The 18,294-nt window shown below is 42.6% G+C and overlaps 1 protein-coding gene across 3 annotated transcripts in view; it reads left to right on the forward strand.

Moving 5' to 3' along the window:
* Positions 1-18,294, forward strand: part of Plexa (plexin A) — a 434,401-nt gene that overhangs the window by 246,561 nt on the left and 169,546 nt on the right. The window lies entirely within an intron of this gene.

Below are 18,294 nucleotides of genomic sequence, written 5' to 3' on the forward strand. Positions count from 1 at the left end.
CATCAGATCGGAGACACCCTATGTATGTGTACTTGCCGACATTTGTGTCCATAACTGTAAATGCTACCGTCGCTAATTGGCTCTGCTCCCACTTTACGCGATGCTGAAGAGGAATGCATAAATTAGAATAAGCCTACAAGGAGCCTACTGGGACTTCCGCAGTAGGATGCGCAAAACGGTTTTATGGCTTATGGTAACTAGTAGGTACAATTCATTCAAAGGACATTGAATTTTCAAAAATATCTGGTACGTACCTTTTACGAAATTGATTATAGACAGTTCTAATGAGAACGATACTCGTATATATCCACTAACATTTGGCAAAATTTCGAAGTTCGTGCTTCGTGCAGTTTAAACTTTCGAATCAAATATTTCTGCAGGAGAACTGCACGGTCGCCAAGTTCGCGATTTTATTTCTTGCGGAGAAAGGATAATAAAGACACTGTGCAGGAAACTACACGAACTTTTGGAACGACCAAATACTTCTGCAGGATAAAGGTTCCAGTTACTATCTGTGAAATAGTGGGAGATCGATTAACCCTTTGTACTCTTTCTGCGTTTTTCCAGCGACGTGGCTGGTTCTTGCTAAAAGTTCCACTTACTGTAATTAGTAAATTAAAGCGATAGTCGCGGTGAACGTTAAATTCGAAGAACTAACGAAATACTTATAATACATTTCTCGCGAAATAATTGTTTCAAGGTTTGTAATACAGCAGATTTACAGAAACTATATTTCTTCTACTTCGTTTCGAAAATTCTACAAAAACGAGTTTCCACAGGATTCTGCGTTGGCAATGTACTTCATACAGCCGTGTAAATTTGCATATACACCCGCAATCTACTTATTACAAAATTCAAGTTACAAGAAGATACGCTCCATAACCACGAACCTAATAACTAGACTCCGGAAATTTGTGCATTCATAGCGCCTCCTATCCCGCAGAACTCGGTAGAATAAAGTTTTCAATAAAGTTTATCCGGACATACATATTAGATTGCGAATCTTCCTGCAGTTATACCACACGAACGCGTGGAAAACACAGTGGAATAAGAACGTTAACAAGAATGAGTGACGCCTTGGTATTAACTGAAATCTCTGAGCATTAACAAATTTTTCCTTGACATTGTGTTTCTTACGACATTGTATACGTTGCAGTAAAATGTTGTTTAACATTAACAACAAATATTCTCAACAACGACAGATGGTACTTAAATGTGATAGAAGAAGATACATGTTGGCAATGTCTATCTGTGGGTACGATATATTCTAGTAAACTACACTTTGTACCTTGGATAATTTATTAGTATTATAAAGTGCTACTCTAAATAACGACACATTGTTTTCGCATATCCTTTACTTGATCTACAGTGAGCCACGAAAGTATTCGAACGCCCTTTAAAACAGAATAATATTTTTATAATTGTACCAAACGCGCGCGACCTGATTTTTTATGATCAATTAGAAGCATTGGTTTACGAAATGATATGCAAACAAGAAAGGCATTTCTTAAAACTTTTTGTGTCGTTTTTTCAGCATGTGTACATACAACTAACATAGATCTACAAAACATATATTTTAAATTTTCATTAAGGGCTCAAATAAGAAAGTTTTAAAAAATGCCTTTTTTATTTTTGCATGTAACCTTGTAGATTACAATTTTCGGTGAATCTTTTTTGCATATCATTTCATAAACCAATGCTTCTAATTGATTGTAAAAAATCAGGTCGTTTCGTACAATTATGAAAAAGTTATTCTATTTTAAAGAGCGTTCGAATACTTTCGTGGCTCACTGTCTGCATAAATAGTAAAAGTGAAAGCTGTAGAATGTTGCGATCTGTGCTTAGGCTAGCTGCTTCTACTAGACTCACAATGGCGGTGGAAAAACGCTCCTCACGCCTAAACCCTTATATCAGGTCGTTAAGTGTGAAACTTGACAAATAAAACACAAATTTCAAACACATTCGTCAAGTTTCATACTTAACGACCTGATACCTAAGAACGCAATGGTATAAATTCGTAATGAAACATAATTTTTCGAACCGTTGGAAAGAACGAGACACGTAACTGCACTCCCGAAGGTAAAACCGTGTAGGACTGGGATCGCAGGTCGCGAGTTTCCAACGACAGCATCCTGAACTCCGAATTTCCATAAACACTATCAGTCTCCTAATAATTCACACAATTCTCGTCTTCCGTTGGCTGGAGTCAAAGGGTTGTCGCAGCTCTCGCATCTCCGGCGAACCCGCCGGCCGAAAAACGACGTCAGTGTCCTCGGCTGTCGGGGAGGGTTTGGCTACAAGTTTCGCCGACGGTGGCTCGGCTAATGTCCACTGCTGCTGTCGCAGTATGATAGAGGAGTTTCTAAAAGTGCTGTCCAGTGTCTCTGGAAACGGTACTCGGTGGCGCTGTCTCGGCGAACGCTCGTTTTCCCGGTATCGTCCCGGGTCGAATGGTCGTCGGGTAGCCAAGTTGGGAAGCCGGGAATGGTTGAAGCGGATAGAATGCGCCCCGAGGAACGCGGTGGGGCGTTTTTCATTCTCGAAGGAATTATTGCATACAATGGCCGCCCTATTCGACCGGTGAATGGACGAGAAAGAGAGAGAGAGAGTGAGAGAAACATAGCTCTCCAGCCTCCGGACGACACCGGTGAAGAGACATCGACGCGGATAGGGTTGCGAGCTCGCCGGACATCCGGTTATCTGAATATCCGAGTGTCCTGTCCTGCTTGTCCGGTCGCTCGTTCGCTCGTGTATCGACGAATGAATATCCGGCAATGTTTATCGAATAACACGGATATATCCGCGCCCGCGTTATCCTTCTCGCTCGAGCCGAGCTAACCCGTCACCGATACTCCTGTGACGCTTCTCCGGTTATCGCGTGCGAGCACAGCGACGTTGTTTGCGTCAAACTTTAAACGACACTCGTTAAACGTTGCATAATGCATCGCGGTTCTCCGTGTGTAAACTCTACGGACAGGTTCATCTGGTCGATGGCGCGATGCAAATTGAGCTTGGAAAGCTATGATTTTAACGGGGGGACGAAGTTCCAAGATCGAAATAATTATCATGTTAACGTCAGCTTTCTCTCTCTCTCTCTCTCTCTCTCTCCCGGATCGGCGATATTCGGTATTTAAATTCGTCCTCGGCGGACGTATCGGTTTCCTAATTCCGTGATAATTGGCGTGCGAAAATTGATTTTGACAAGGTATTTTCTCTTTTGTCGCGGACGGAAAAATGTATTTCCACAATATTGCTTGCATCATGAAATATGTATGTTGGTACCTAATCAATAAACTGCGGACCTTTATGCAAAATAAAAAAATGTGTGCATTGATTGCGAGACACAGGAGCCAAATAAAAATTGTATTCTTCTTTTAATTATCCTATTAAGCTGAAACTAATACATTAATGTCCTTAAATATTTTTAATATGTCCATATGTGTGCTTTAAATTGTACGTATCCATTTTTGTCATGAATGCATGAAATCCGCAATCTACTAATCAATTACTGCACATTTAAGTATTGTATGAGGTGTTATATCAATATTTTTTATTCTGGGCTCTGAATTATTCTGAATCAAGTTAAAATATCTGAGACTGCAAAAAGAGTTAACACGTTCCCAACACATTCAGCTTGACGTATTAGGTTGTCGTGAAAGTTTCTTTCGCTTGTGCACATTCCATATTGTTAGATACCATCAGCATACACAAACAACGCAATCTTCTGTTCGTGAATATTTTATTATTCCTTAAGCTTCCTTAAGCACTGAGCACATTAATCGGGAGCGAAACGAATTTTCAGGACAACCTAATATAATAAATCAGTAGGCCAATACAAGCCTCCACCAAGACGCTCATCGATTTGATAGTTGAACGAAAACGCAGAGCAATTACCCTTTGATCATAACAATCGCATAGAGCATTTAGACTTTTAACTATCTCGAGCTCGTCGGACTTGAAGCAGCCAGAAACTCATGAATGCTGCAGCGTGGTCGAGTGTGGTAGAGAGAGAGAGAGAGAGCGTCGCGTCGCGTCGTCGCGGAATCAGACTTCATCCAAATATAAGTGCGCCTCCGTAAAAACGTAGCAGTTAGCTAGTTGGGTCGAGGAACGAGCGGGAACGGGACCGGATAGAAAAACAGAGAGGAAGAGAGACCGCCGGAGAAGAAAAAAAGCGAACGAACGGACGAAAGAAAGAAAGAGAAAGAAGGAGGCACTTGGAGTTTCCACGTCCGCCCCTGAGAATCCTCCCCGGCGTGTAGTACAGCGACCCCCGACCTAATTTCGAGTCAGTCGACCGGGACGTTTCCCTCCCTCCCTCTCTTCTCTTCGTTGTCGGATTAATCGGCCGTGGGAGGAGAGAGGCCAGGGGAATTTTGTCCACGCCGGCTGTCGTCGGGGATGTCTCGGCCGGATATCTCGGGGGCTACCGATCGTGCACCGGATTATTTTGGGCCTGTGGCTCGGCCGACACGAATTCCCGGTGTCGGTCGTGACGATCGGCCGATGATCCTGAATGACGGTAACGCGGCCGAACAGATATTTCGAGGGCTCTCCGTGCCAGGAATTTGACACGGATTCCAAGAATCCGTGCAGCTCCCATTGACGACCGTAATCGTGAATGAACGACCATTCTGCACGGAATTCGATTACGTACCAGATCGATCCTTGTTGTTCGCGACACGCTCGAATACCCGCCGACTCAACCCTCAACTCCCTCTTCTTCCCTCTTCTGAATCCCTTTAAGCCTTTTAAATGGCCTCCTCTCTCTCTCTCGCTCGCTCTCTTCTTCTCTCTTTGCCTCTCTCCTTTCTCTTTCCAGGCTTTTTATGAACCGCTGCACTCAGGTGTGCAGATTACTAGCCCCGAGCTACGAACAGACAAGTAACGAAGGCTTTGTCCTGCCCGTTTTATTCGCGCTTTGCTAACGTGCGTTTCGCATTTAGCGTGCGTACTTTTGTTTTTGCCTAACCGCTTACTTTGTCGTCGATGACGCAACTCGTGTCACGTTGACGCACTCGTCGGACGTCGATTCGGACAACGTCGATATGCGGATGTCGATATTGGAATAGTGGAACATGTAATTTGTATTGTTAGATTTTAGATTCGGTGAAGGGAAACACTTACACTGCTGTGGAAAAGAAAGAGGCACCCGGCCATATTTAATAGAAAAGCGTAAAACGTCAAATAAGAACACGGTAAGTTTTGAAAAAGGATTCCGCTCTGTTTAATTTCTATTATACAGGGTGTCCCAAAATTCGTGAAAATCCCGAAAGGGGGTGGTTCCTGAGACCATTTCAAGCGACATTTTCCTTTGCAAAAATGTTATCCGCGGCTTTGTTTAGGAGTTATTAACGAAAAACACTGACCAATCAGAGCGCGACCTAGACGCGAGTTGGCACAGTCAGCCCGGCGCGCCAACTGTCGATTGGCCGATTGTGGCAATTCGTGTCTAGGTCGCGCTCTGATTGGTCCACGTTTTTCGTTAATAACTCCTAAACAAAGCCGCGGATAACATTTTTGCAAAGGAAAATATCGCTTGAAATGGTCTCAGGAACTACCCCCTTTCGGGATTTTCACGAATTTTGGGACACCCTGTATATCGAATACTTTAAATGCAATAAATCAATCATTGTACAAGACAATTTCTACCTAAAGATATTGTTTTTGTCATTATATCTTATAATTATACCTGGCGCTTCTTTCTTTTGCACAGTAGTGTATTTCTAGACTGTGGAACTTTGTAGAAATTCCAACTTTCATGGATTTCAATTTGGTAATTAGACAATTTGTCAGGATGAGAACAAAGTTCATTAACAATAGTTCTTGCTCGAAGCGCAACTAGTCGTACATTCCTGCCCTATCTCTACCTCCAGACCTGAAATACATACAAAGGAACTTAATGACACTGTTTAGGAACATCCTAGTCTACTCATGCGCATGCTATAATGACAGACTTTCATTCGTCGATGAGTCTCAAAGGGATTCACCCCCTCGTTACTCAAAGAAGAAATGATAGAACGTTCCTCTTTGATACACGTTGCAAGTAGGGGTTTAATCTTTACAGCACTGCCGTGCGTGCGCCTTCATGTTGCATTCCTGCACCGTAGTAACCATTGTCAACCAGTCTTCAAATTGTGAGTGCTACTGTTAGGGAACAATCGAGCTGTGTTTCGAACTTCGTTCTCGTTTCCATGGTCTTCACTTTATGAAAATTTACTGTTAACACCTTATGCACAACTTCGAATTAACCTTCTCTCTCTGTGTATGGGGTGCGTTTGCACCCCAGGCTGATAAAACCGGAATTAAAAAGTTGACGAATGGACAATTTCTCAGATATGTTTCAAATTTTTTTAATATTTTATGCTTATCTTTGAAAAATCAATAAAATTTCACAAATATTTCCTTTACATTTTGCTCGAGAAATATATGGAATCCAATTACGCCCCTGTGCACGGTTAACATTAGAATAGCATTGCACGCAAAAAATGTTAATTCCATAATCTGGTTACAATATTTTCTTCATAACGTCGCGCAACTTGGAAGATCAGGAAAATTTTATCAGCAAAGTTTCTATCCATCCTCGTGGCCGTTGAAGAGATGACCAAAACGCGCCACTATGAAGGGAAGGCCGTATTCATTTTATAAAAACGTTCCCCCCTTTAGAGTACTAAAAATTGTGCTTGTAAAAATACGAAAGCTTCCAGCACCGCGACGCGAAAGTCGCAAGCTCGAATGACAACGCGTCGAATCACAGTTCTGCCGTATATCCAGACAACTAGGAAAAGCGTGTAAAGCTCGCCGGAGCCTAATCATTTGCACGGCTTTGTGTGTTTTTTTTAAAGAGAAGAAAGGATGGAATCGTAAAAGTTAACGAGATAAGAAGGTAGGAGGGAAGGAAGGAAATTGGCTACTTTCGTTACAGATACGCGAATAGCGTACTAACCGAGTCGAAAGAACAGTTTTCCCGGTTAGAGGAGCGTCGATAGACGCACGTTGGCGGCGGCGGCGGCAGTGGAGGAAGAGGAGGCGGCTACCGAGTTAAATAGAAGCTTTTGAAACTGGAATTCATGACGGCCGCCGCGTGATAAAGAGATGTTCGCGTTTTAATATTCCTCCCCCCGATAAACGCGCATCTCCATAAAAATAGGATAGAATATGGCTGATATATGCCATATTATTCGCATATATCAAGATAAACGCGCGCGCCACCCCCGGCAGAAACCCGCGGCCAAGTATCTCGCTGGTCTGCCGGCGCGGTGCACAGTTTTCCAGCAACTCGGGAACTCGCCGTTTTCGGTACAAGATTTATATTGCTCCGGCTGCTTTAACGAGTCTCGAGGCACAGCCGAACGCATTAGCCAGCGGTTTAATGAGACGCGAACGAACCCCATCGCAGAGTAGGGTAGTTGGCCCAAAAAGTCGGAAAAAAGTCGATTCCAAAATTTTACGTAAGACGCACAATTTTTTCCACGCTTATATTCTATTATCTTGTAATCAAATTTTAAACCACTTCCCGATGAGCTAGAGACTTGAAACTTTAAACATAGCTCAGAACTGGATGTCAATGCAATATTAAAAAACAAATTTTTCAATAAACTGTGCGTCTAGGAGCAAAAAATTTGTAATATTGACCGTCACACCTCGCCGCTCGGCAGTACGTCATCGCGTTCAGCGATCCCCGCTCCACGCTTTTACTTATAGTCACTAATGTCTAAAAAAATTATTTTCTCCTTTCTGGTGCATTTTAATATAAGCGTGGTTTTTAAAAAGTTCCTTTTACATATTTTTTACCTGTCCAACGTAGTTAAACGCCTGAAGAATAAGGCTTCAGTATGCGAATAACGAAGTTGCAGCAATAATTGACGATCAATTCCATACATGTTGCATACGTATCCATTCAACTCTCTTGATTAATTAATTAGTCCATATGAATCAACGTGTGCCTTGAGTTCCGTAGTCTGTAACTAGTGAATTGAATCAGTACATATGGGTGGTTCTAAAACTTTCTATGCTCACAACCCCCTTAGGAGCTATCGTCTTATTGAAGTTACCATCGAGCACATTACAAACCGATAGAACATGAAACCTCCTAATAGGACGAAGTTTTGTTATCTTTGAGAGTGTTCGGAATATTCTACTACAGTACTGCAATTCTACTCGCATTGGTAGATAGTATCAGATTAGCATTGTCATAATAGCGAGACCTTTATCTACTCTTTTTAAATGAGTTATTATTCCATTTCATTGGACGATTGTTTTTTGTCTAAACACCATACCTGTAGAAAACAGTCGTAACCATACAACTTATTAATAAAATTGTTAATTCAACCCTCCTCCAACCCTCCAACCCTGCTCCAATATGTTTTAAAAAATTGCCGCTTGTCTGCCATTTTCAAATCGGACACAACCTCTCGCAATCGTCCAATGCAATAGTAATTTGTCGTTCATGTCCTCCCGGTTTATTACTGCCGCCATGAAACCGGAGATAACTCCGCGTAAACAACAGTTGCAGCGATCTTGCTATTTCGAAAAAATACCGAGTGCTTTGCAACGATCCACAAGTGCCCCGACGAAATACTATCTTCGTTGTCGCCGGTGTAGCTGTTACAGTTCCCGAAGTGTCATTCACGTCAATCGAAACGCGCGACTGATCGGTCATGATTTGAGCGCGTCGAATTGAACAGGAATCCGACGCGCGGCGATGAACACTCTCGAAAGATACGCGCCGGGAATCGCAACGCAATGCGAGCCGGGGTTTCGAAGTAACCGAACAGCCCTCCACTTTATGCCCTCGTGAAATCCCGCGCCCCCGTTGCCAGTACATCGGATTCGGCCGGTCGTCACCTGCAGGCGCAGGGATTCGCGAGAACCGTGCGATAATTGCAGCGGTGCCTATCGCGAAAATCCGCGCGCTAGCCAGCCCGGACGTGTTCCGCCGGCACCGTTATTAATTTCACCGACAAATGAGACCGCCGCATGCGGCATTAACTCTTTCTTCTTGTTTCCCGGGGCTGGTTTTTTTCCCCGACGATTGTCGTATAAATTGTACATCGGCATTAATCGTGCCCGATATTAATTAACTCGGACGCGAGCCCACGGATCCGATCGGCCGACGGAGTAATTTACCGGCCGTTTAATTTCGCAAATTTATTTTCGTATCTGCAATTAATTTAATCGCGGTTCAAGTAATTCTACCGACCCCTTCCCCCCTCTCTCTCTCTCTCTATGCTACCACCCCCAAGCTGCCACCCCTAGAGCCCGCTCCCGTCGTGGACCTGGAAATTGATAAATTCGGAGCTTCGTCGAGATAAATGGCAGCCCGCTACCAATTAGTTCTATTAATCAGGCAACGCTCTCTCGCGAGAGAGCGCTCAAGACACGAAGCTGGGAAGTTTCTCTACTCGACTCTCTCTCTCTCTCTTTTTCGTGGGCGTTCGTCGACGATACGTTCGCGCGCGCTTTTGTACGCCGGCTATCTATCACGTCCCACGTGGAACAGTGATCCCGTGCATAAAGATGCATTCCTATTTTATCCGACCTCTATAAATACGTTCAAGCTTAATTACCGCGAGCAACCTATCGCGAAGGTTAACGCGCGACGAGAATTATTCACGGGAATCGTTAACGATTCAGTTCCGTTTCTTTTTTCTTTTTTCCTTGTTTCTTCACACCGGTAGAGAGTTTCTCCGGCAATGGTTTCGACGCCGATGGTTTATCGTTCGACTATCGTGCCGAAGCTGCAGACGTTCCTGTTGCCGAGTAATTAATAGACTAAGGATCCTTGTGCAACCTCGGACTGCTCTGAGCTATTTTGTAGATGATGAAAGTACACATTCATTTCGTTACTTAACGCAGCTATGGACGATCGAACCGCGTTGCCGGCAGCTGCGAATGCGAAGTCCATTCAACACCGTAATAGTCCTCTCGTGTTTATTAGGTCCGGCTAATTTTTAATTCGTTTAGGTTATGCAGTTTCTACGTGTCGAAAGGATTTATGCGAGGCTCTGACAAAACAGGAAGTACTGATATTAGAACGTTCGTGCACAGTATACGTGCTTGTGTGAGTTAGTTTATAATTGTTAGACATGTTACAAATTATCTTAAAAATTCTTAACGTTGGAAAAGTCGTTCACCATTGTAGGCATATAACGTTAGCGAATTTCTAGGAAAACAGGAAGTACCTGTATGATATTAGAACATTTACGTACTTGTATGAGTTAGTTTATAATTATTGGACATGTTACAAATTATCTAAAAAATTCCGCAGGATCAAAAAGTCGTTCACCATTGCAGGCACAACGTTTCCGAGCAAAATTCGTAGATTTTCTGCGAAACAAGGCGGTTCTGCATTTTTAACGCTAGGGATGATGGCCGAGGTTCAGAACAGCCTTGTCGGATATTCGCACGCGGTGAGTCATCGAAAATTACTACTCTCCAAGGACCTTCTCTTTAATGGAAGGAAACAAAGTGTACGTCCTAAGTTTATGACGTTTATCCTAGATTGAACGTAAAATTGTACTACACCCGAACCTTCTACAGTAGACTGACAACTACGTCGCTACGCTAGGTTTGACGAGCGGGCGTGATCAATAATTTTAGCTGTTTATATATTGATAACCAACGGAGCACTCGTGCGATTATTATAGTAGTAACTCGTTGTTAGAGAAACGGTACACGGCAAGGCTAGAGATGCTACGTGTAGATGTCTCTTGTTGAGTACTGAGCGGTCATGCGACTAAATGAGCATTTGCATGGTCGTGACCGAGGTACTAAGCGAAACGGACAATGGCGAGGCTATGAGGTCTGTATGTTGCTTGCGAACCGTCAAAAGACTAAATGCCTGGAAGCCTAAGGCTAGGTTCTGGATGATTTCACATCCTGGCTTTCGACGTTTCGCACATTTAGGAATTTTTTTCAGAAAGAACTGCTAATCCTTTTGTATTGGGGGTTTGCACATCTATGTATCAATAGTGGAAGTACATGCGTGATTTTCTTCAAGTAAAAATAATCAAAATTGCGTGGGTTATATATTTTTTTATGGAATATGTTTTGAAAAACCTCGAGGTATTATATAAGGGGCCATTCTGGCTTTCGACGCCGCTGTTGCACATTTAGGAATTTTTTCAAAAAAACTATTAATCTGTCCGTAGTAGGATTTTGCACACGTGTGCATTTATGTTGGAAGTACATGTGTAATTTCTTTAAATTAAAAATAATCAAAATCGCGCGGGATATATATTTTTTTATGGAGTATGTTAATTTTGAAAAACTTCGAGGATTAAGGGGCCATTCTGGCTTTCGACGCTGATGTTGCACATTTAGGAATTTTTTTCAAAAGAACTATTAATCTGTCCGTAGTAGGATTTTGCACACGTGTGTATTAATGTTGGAAGTACATGCGTGATTTTTTTCAAGTAAAACTAATCAAAATTGCGTGGGTTATATATTTTTTTATGGAATATGTTTTGAAAAACCTCGAGGTATTATATAAGGGGTCATTCTGGCTTTCGACGCCGCTGTTGCACATTTAGGAATTTTTTTCAAAAAAACTATTAATCTGTCCGTAGTGGGATTTTGCACACGTGTGTATTAATGTTGGAAGTACATGCGTGATTTTTTTCAAGTAAAAATAATCAAAATTGCGTGGGTTACATATTTTTTTATGGAGTAAGTTTTGGAAAACATGGGTCAACCACATTTGAACGCAGCTGTGGCCCGAACCAAAAAATTTAAGATCTTGTTTATTTACAACATTTTTAAAGACAATAAAATTGACGAATTCTACAAATTTTGATGGATGCGAGAGAGGGTTGGAAAACTATCGGGTAATGTGGGTACTGAAAACCTTTGCGATTCGTGTTCGTTGATCGTGGCTCACGTTAGTCAAATAGACGCATTCCGGCATCGTTCGAGTGCGTTAGAGCCTCCCGGATCCGGCTGGTCAGCAAATTGACGAAGAGAAGGAAGCTTTCGAGTGCACTCGATGCGTTTTTGTGAGGGCGAGCCGATCTATACGGGGCCTCTATCGATTCCTTGTTCGGACGATATCTTTTAGGGGAACACAATTCAGACATCTCGTTGGAGGGGAAAAAGATGTTCGAAAAGAGTCGACGTCGGTGCACCGGTGCTACGTCATTTCACTGTCTAGACACCGGATTCGGAAAGTCCAACAAGTGGACAAACAAGTGTTTTCTGCCGTTCCGTGTTTGCCTACGCGAAAAATTTGCATAGCGACCCCTTCCTTCCGGTAAAAATATTTTCTGCTCTTTCTAGCCTTGGATGCTACTTCCCCTTCCATTTGCGCTAAAAACATTGAGTGACTTATGTTTCCTAGTATGAATTAGGAGAGCATGTTTATCCAGTTTTTAATTTATTTGACCATTTGCAATAGAATAATATTCTATCATTAAAAATAAAATTATATTTAATATCTATTTCTGCGAATTAATATAGAGATGTCTATCTTGGTGATTAATTCATGCAAATTTTAATTTGCCACGGACGAATTTAATGAAACAGGTTTTAGAAAGAGCAGCAAAATTTTTTGCATGAAATAAAAATGCTATTAGTTTTAACTAGCTGGCATGTTTTTGCACGACATAAACGCACAGCATCCGAAGCTGAATGATTAATTTCGTGAGCAAACATTTTCTACGGAGGTATTTCGGGCAACGCAGGATTTCAATTAAAGCGTTTTCCTATTTATAATTAATTAGCATACGCACGATTTTCTCTTTATTAGTTTGTATTCATACGGCATACTGATTGGAAATCATCGAATTATGATCAACTTATGAATATTACATTGAGACGCGATCGTGTGCCGGTGTATTGATTATCATTCGATTACCCTCGATCGGATTTGAATAATATATTTTCGAAAACGATGATTAACCAACGTAGTCTTTCATTCTTGTTTCATATGCGTGGCGCATGCAATTCATGAATAGACTAAATAGCAAAAATACATAGTCGGCGGTGCGTTATTCGTAGATAAGGAAGGATAATAACCACTTGTGCCGCGTTCTATATGAACAAGCAATGTTACATAAAAGCAACTGGCAAACCTACACAAAATAATTTAGATAAGATCGTAGAACGAATATGAACTATATCAAGATTAAGCAAGTGCTGCGTATACCGGATACTGTAAGCTAGATCCGATAAGATCTGTGGACTAATAGAAACTGGCTTATAGTTCTGACATGTTCTAAAACGAAGAGGCGACCAAGAGAACGACTGTTATAACGGAATCGCATAGAACACAATAATTTGTTACACGCGCGTATAAAAGCATCCATAAAACCGAGCGGAACGAAAGCACGAAAGAATTTATGGTTCGTCAGGATAAAACGGACAAGATTCGGCAATAAACCGTAAATTTCACTGCTTCTTTTATCTTTAACTGTATACTGTATCGTAAATTGCTCGGATATATACGCGTATACCCAAATTTTCGATGAACGACGAAACTGGGTCCTCCACCGAAAGGAAACGCGAATTAAAATGTTCGCCGAATTATGTATCTCGGCCACGCCAGCGGCACGATTAGCCCCGGTAATTGTGAAATTTTCGGGATAATGAATTTCACTCTAACGAGGCTTAATCAGTATTAGTGTTCACATAGTTATCGCTAATGAAAATTCTGACGAGTGATTTCGATCCTCTCAGTCGACGGCTTGGTAACATTAAAAAGGACAGTGTGTTAACGCTTCGATGGCGGACCTATTTTACAAATATGCAATTGACCATGCTTAAGACCGTCCACAGCATTATTTAGCAAATTTTTTGGAAGTACATTTGGAGGTACATCTTGTAGATACATCTACTCATTGAATTTAATCATTGGGAATCGAGTTCTTAAATGCGCCCATAATTATGAAAGTGGTCTGAGTCATATATTTCTTGTCTCGAGATATTTAAAGGAAGAGGATATTAACACTAAATGAATTCCATATAATGTTCATTTTATTATTAATTATTAACCCTCTGCACTCGGTTGTCCCCTCTGAGAGAGGCACCACTAAAAATTGCTGTACCATTATTCAAAATATTGTTTACATTATTAAATATATCGGTATCTAATCAATAGACTTCGGATCTTTATGCAAAATAAAAAATGTTTACATTGATTGCAAGACACATGAGCCAAATAACAAAATCATTCTTCTTTTAATTATCTTATCAAGGTGAAACTAATACACTTGTGACTTTAAATCTTTTTAATACCTCCAATGTTTTAAATTGTACATACCCATAAATGTATAAAATCCGCAGTCTACTAATCAATTATTGTATGAGATGTTACATCAATTACATATCCATAAAATTTCAAAAATCATAGGGAATGGATATATCCTAGGTCGGAAGAAATGTTTTATTTTCGAGTTAACATTGCAAAGATCGTACGCAGAGTTTTCGGGCCAGCTGTATAATTCGTATCGACCGTGTCGGCTAGATCTTGAGATAGTTAGGACACGTCGAACGCAATATTCGTAGCAGTCTAGTCTACCGGAAGACAGCCCTAGCAACCGGTAGGTGTAAGAGACTTCATCGCCTGTTCGTCGACCGCGAACGAGTCGACGAATCGTTCCGCGCGGAAGATGGTCCTTCTCGGTCCAAGCCTTTTGCACCCCAATTATTCCCGGATCCGTACTTCGGTCGTATCCAATTTGCCGAGCGGTGAACGCGGTCTGCACCTCCATCCGCGCACCCCGCGAGTGCTTCATCCTGCATTGAGATTTAAATGCATTCGGAATTTTCATGCAGCACGCCGCGTTCCGACAGCGTTGCAACAGCAGCACGACCGGCTCGTGTCTCTATCCCGTTGCACCGCAAAAAGCGTATTTACGAAATACATTAAGCGGGACACGCGGGTCAACAGTCGCCGAGTTTTACGGGACAACGGGGATTAATAACAGTCCCGCGAGGGCCTCGGCTACACGTACGAAAACGTTCAATAAAAATTTATACCCGGAAACGTAATTTCGACCGGCATAGGTTGGCTGATCCGGTATGGAAGGGGGTCAGGGGGGTGGTGGATGGGTTGCAAAAGGGGGTTGAGGGTCGAAGGATGATCAGCGCCGTGGCCGCTCGATGTTTTTCCCCGAGCCCTTGCCGGGTGACCCAGCCGAGAGCGCCGTCCCTGGACCACCCGACAACTCTCACCCGCCAGGCGAGCTTGCTTGCTTGCGAACCAACCCACCACCCTCTCTCACAACCCGACTCGACTCAACTCGACTCGAGTCGATTCGACTCCGCTCGACTCTGCTCGGCTCAATCCCCTCCTTCGCTCCACGCGAATCAATAGTGCGTAGTCGCGGCGCCGTGACTCGGTTTAGTGGGTGGTTGGTCCGTCCACGGGGGTTGGTGCGGGGCTGGCCAGGGGTTGCTGCGCGCCAGGGTAGAGAAACCGAGGGACGAACAACAGCCGACCGCTCACGAGCAATGCCGGAGCTGGCCGATCCGAGAACGACGTCGGGATTCGGCAATCGACGAACTTCCACGAGGATCGCCCCTCTCGCTCTTCCTCTTCTCACGTTGCTCTCTGTTCGAACTCGTATGTACACTGAAGTATTAAGACATTCATCGGCTTTGTAACAACCGGTGATGTTTAACCCCTCGCCGTGTTTCAACGAGTCAGACTCGCGATGAAGATTTGAACAAAGTCTGACTAGTACGAATGTTGTGCCTTTCTTTTTAGATGAAATCAAATTCAAAACATTCATCTAATATAGTAAGTTTAGACATTTATGTGAATGGGGAGCAGAAGACCTTAATCATATTGTCTGGTAATGTCCAGAATATGATTCAGAACGAGGACACTTGTTTGAACTGCTCCTCGATCGTAAATACTAACCCTCCCTACATTATTAGCTTTTTCTAAGCGTGTGAGACATTACAGCGCTAATATTTATTTTTAACTTCCTCAGGAAATGTAAGATTAGGATTTAGGATATATACTTCATTATTATTTGCTTCACGCTTGCTTTGTGCTTTACGGTATCAATAAATAATAAATAAGTAAGCTTACAAATGTTGTAGAGAATCATTTAATTCTTCGGAAATTCTTCTGAACGACAGTGTGTATCGTCCTCGCGAAAGCACGTCGAGTGCGCTCGGTTTTTTCCACCACCATTCTTCTTCTCCACCCTCTTGCCTAGTTGTCGTCTTTCCCCAGTCCGACATCGTTTTTCACCGATCGGTCCGGCCGGTGTTTTCCCTTTCTTTGAAATTATCGTCCGCGGCTGGCTTTTTGCACAGTTGGACCGACGGGACGGGTTAGGTCACCGGATCATGGGTTAAGAGGCCTCTCCGAGGTCATGGAACGACAGTTTTCCCAATAGCCGAGTATCCGTCAGGGGTGGCTAGCTCGCGCATTGTCGAGAGCGTCGTCTTACTACGCCGAGCATGAATGGACCGGGTAATGAACTGGCTGACTAATGAATACACTGTTCCGATAATGCTCGGTTGCGACCGAGCCTTTGTCGATGATCGATACTATTCGCCGCACGGGATTCGAGTGTTTCCTTTCGTGGCATTTTTCATTGGAACTCCGCAACCCTCACCGCGTTCCATGCAGCTGTATTTTTGCATCCCCTTCTCGTATTACTTCTGTTCACAATGTAAAATGAATTTTTTGGTCCGCGATAATTTAAAAACAAAATTACCTTTATCGTATGCCAGCATTTATTTTTATGCTTAAATAGTATCCACTCACAGAGTATTCTACGTTGTTATAATTAATGTAGTATTTTTCAATTTTCTTTTGTGTCCATTCAAGTATGTAGAAGTTTATTAGTAGACTGCGGATCTTTACGCATTTATGGCTTATGAAGATTTTCAGAAAGGCTATAATAGAAAATTTTATTTGTTTTAGATCTACAAAGGTTGTTTCCATTAAAAGTAGGATTTTATGTTACTCGACTTTCTCTAAATTGGTCTACAAAAATAGGAAACTGCATAAACATTCGCAGAAAATTCAGACTGTCGAGTTATTTAATCCCGTACTCAAAGCCTCCAACTTCCAGAGTTGTTTTCACACAAAAGCTAATATTCCATAAATTTTTTACGAAGTATCTCTCGCGTAAACTTTATCAAACCTTGCTTGTGCAGCTTGAATGCGCCCAGTCGTTAGTTGCAAGCCCAATGAGACGCAGCGAGGGTAGGCAAAGGGGTTAAAGTAAGCAAGTTGGTTTTTCCGGGAGGGGCGGGTCTCGCAGTATCATCGCGTAACATCCATTTAATCGTGGTCTAGGAAAGGTTCCGCGATTCGAGACGCGACGTAACGTTGCGGAATAAGGAACAACCGCGTCATATCCTCGAGAAGTGCATTACGCTCGGGCTGGAGCTCGCTCGAGTGTTCTCGTCCGGCTGCGTGCAGCCCCGGATCTGTTGGCTTAGCATTTTCCGCGTCTTGAGCGCGTGCATCCCGAACTTTCTCTCGAGCAGCGTCTCGCGGGAAACGTCTGCGAACCTGCCGAGTATAAATATACTCTACTCCCGGTGCTGTCGCCTTGAAAAAATTTGAAATATCGTGGTCTCGTAGCTCCGCCTTGTCTGCTTACTGTCACGCTTTTGGGACAGTTGTTTAACGTCTCTCGATTGATCTTCAAGATATCAGACTCCCGGGAGACATCCACGACTTTATCGCACGCTGCTCAGCTATCTACGGAGCCTTGCGGAAGTAACACAGGCAATACGCCCGTCAGCGATCTAATTCCGCTTTGACGCATGTAGGGCAGGTTTGATAAGATGCTGTTCGCGTTTACTTCACGCGTTTAACCCTCGGACAACGGACGATTTTTATAGCTATGTAATTGGCAATGCTTAGGATCGTTCACAGCTCTAATTAATAATTTTTAAAAATTTATTTTTGATGATATCTTTTGTAGACACATTAATTTTTCCTATATCCTCAATGAAACAGCCATTCGGTTAGTTTAATTGCCACGAATTGAGTACCTAAATGACAATTTGGATGTTCCCGGTCAAAATAGACTCGGGCACAGCCGTCGGTGGGTTAATGCCGCAGCAGTGTCCACTAAACTTATTTAATGCGTGTGCAGTGTGCAAGTATTGTGTGCAAAATGAAAACTGTCTGTATCAATTAGAATTCTTTTGAAATGCACGCCAACCCCGCGGGATTAATGTATTAGGTGTACAAATAAGTTCGATGCCTTTCGAGCATACTTTTGATCTTTATTTATGAAAAAAAGTAATACAAGTTTCGTCTAACGAACGGAAATTGCTTGTTGAGTTACGCCAAGTTTCTCAGCAAGTTTCTGTTGT

The sequence above is a fragment of the Lasioglossum baleicum genome, chromosome 5 (genome assembly GCF_051020765.1).
Source record: "Lasioglossum baleicum chromosome 5, iyLasBale1, whole genome shotgun sequence".
NCBI lineage: Eukaryota > Metazoa > Arthropoda > Insecta > Hymenoptera > Halictidae > Lasioglossum > Lasioglossum baleicum.